The sequence below is a fragment of the Saccopteryx bilineata genome, chromosome 9 (genome assembly GCF_036850765.1).
Source record: "Saccopteryx bilineata isolate mSacBil1 chromosome 9, mSacBil1_pri_phased_curated, whole genome shotgun sequence".
NCBI classification, from domain to species: Eukaryota; Metazoa; Chordata; class Mammalia; order Chiroptera; family Emballonuridae; genus Saccopteryx; species Saccopteryx bilineata.
In genome coordinates this window covers 87,911,290-87,913,533 of record NC_089498.1, presented here as the reverse complement: position 1 = coordinate 87,913,533, position 2,244 = coordinate 87,911,290, and the positions used below count along the sequence as shown (strand labels likewise).

Genomic DNA, 2,244 nt, shown 5'->3' with positions numbered 1-2,244 from the left:
TACTTCCCTTCAGTCCCATCTTGTATGTTCACTTTACCAGAAAGTTCTTCATTATTTCTTCATAAAATAGTAAACCCTATTCCCAGAATTTCCTATTTCCCTAATTTGCTTTACTTTTTCCTATAGCCTCTATTATTTCCATATAGAATATATTTATTAGTACATTTCACCTTGCAAGCTTGCATATAAGCTCAATGAAGGCAGGACCATTATTGTACTGGTCCATACCTAGAACTCAGAACAGTGCCTGGCACAAGTTAAGAACATGAGTACTTGTTGAGTGACTAAGTAACTCACTTCTCCAGGCCTGACCCCTGGAGGACCCAGAAATGGTCAGAATGAGTGGGAAGAGGTAGAGCAATGCCAGTGGACAGCTGAAGGGCAAATCCATCCTTGAGGCCCTGGCCAGTTGGCTCAGTGGTAGAGCGTCGGCCTGATGTGCAGAGGTCCCTGGTTCGATTCCCGGCCAGGGCACACAGGAGAGGTGCCCGTCTGCTTCTCCACCCCTCCCCCTCTCCTTCCTCTCTGTCTCTCTCTTCCCCTCCCGGAGCCGAGGCTCCATTGGAGCAAAGATGGCCCGGGCGCTGGGGATGGCTCCTTGGCCTCTGCCCCAGGTGCTAGAGTGGCTCTGGTCGCGGCAGGGCGACACCCCAGAGGGGCAGAGCATCGCCCTCTGGTGGGCAGAGCTTCGCCACTGGTGGGCGTGCCAGGTGGATCCCGGTCCGGCGCATGCAGAGTCTGTCTGACTGTCTCTCCCCGTTTCCAGCTTCGGAAAAATGCAAAAAAAAAATCCATCCTTGACACCCACCCTGACCAGTGAGCAGAGTCCGGCCTGATGAGATGAGATGAGAGCTTCAGACAGCACATGGGAGGAGGTTTTGATTTAAACTGGTCTCAACTTGTTAACATCCAAAGACAAGACTATTCCTCTATCTAAAACAGATCGGAAAAGCTGTAGGGCCTCCCCAGGTATAACCCTGTGGTGGGGAAGGGAAAGCTGGCAGAACAGATTACAAGTTAGTGTGGGAGAACACTAAAGTGATTTCACAGATGCTCCCTGCCTAGTTCCCTTTGTTTAATAAGCCTGGTGCCCTTTGTCACTGCTAATGTGGGAGACCATGCAGAGGACAGTGGTGTGACCAAATTGGAATATGAGCAAGTCCCTGCTGGCAAGACCCATTTCCTTAACAAGGTTGACAGCATCTTGCACAGTAGGAAATAAAGATCTGTGTTAACTGAGCCCATAGGGACAGGTACCCTTCTGTATCCTGCTTTTCCAGGCAAAGCCAGGATTTTCCAACAAAGCCCTGATTCTATCTGAGCTCCCATAAGCTGTAGGTTGTTCTTTGGGTTTTGATTAAAGTAAGATGGCCTTGCAAGTGTCTAGAGAGGTAGAGAAGCATGCTCTAAAAGAAGAAGGAGAAGAAAGGGCATGAGGAAAGAGTGTAAAGGTAGGGATCTGCAGTGGCACAAGAAAACCCCCACAGCATAGCAATAAAAAAGAGAAATGTTAGCAGTTTAGTGAGACAACCAAGAAGAGCTTGATTTGAGTAACATCTTTTGGGGTCTGACTTCTTGAATCTCACATGTACAATTGTGCATTCATCCCTCACAGCCCCAATGAGCATGCCTTTCACATCTTCACCAAAGTCACTGCAGGATAGCTGTGTTTAAAAGAGGCACAAAGCCCCTGGAAACCCTCTGGAAGTTGACCTTAATCAGGTATTTTACACTATGTGGGGTGAACAGTCAACACAGTTTTCTTGAAACCCTGACTCTAACTGGTACTTTCCAATCTTGTCCACAGGAAAATCAGGGCAAGCCCTATCAGATGTCCTGTTTAAACCAAACAAAGAGATCTTTCTGAGTATTGCACTTTTGAAACTCTCCTCAGTGACTGAATTAAACTCCACTTTGACACTCATGCAATGGGCACCCCATACTTGCAGCAGCATTCAGAGGGAACCACCCACATGTAGGAGATGCAGGATTCATGCCCTGAATAGTCCTCATAACATGACAACATGCTAGGCTGTGTTTTAACAGCTTTATAACTACTAAAAATTATTTCATTCTCATAATATCTTTAGGAGCAGAGTGGTTGACTAACTCGCCCAAGTTTAAACAGCTAGTAAGCAACAACACTAGGTTTCAGTCACCAGCAGTCTAGCTCTTGAACTTATGCCAGTTAAAGTTAATTAAGCCTGAGATACAGAAACAAAAGCCTAATTATACAGTCCTTTT

General features: G+C 46.5%; 1 non-coding gene across 1 annotated transcript; it reads left to right on the top strand.

Annotated features, from left to right (window-relative positions):
- The first annotated feature begins 398 nt into the window (after window positions 1-398).
- Window positions 399-474, top strand: TRNAI-GAU (transfer RNA isoleucine (anticodon GAU)). Its single transcript has one exon. It is a non-coding gene; the product is annotated as a tRNA-Ile (tRNA).
- The last annotated feature ends 1,770 nt before the right edge of the window (window positions 475-2,244 follow it).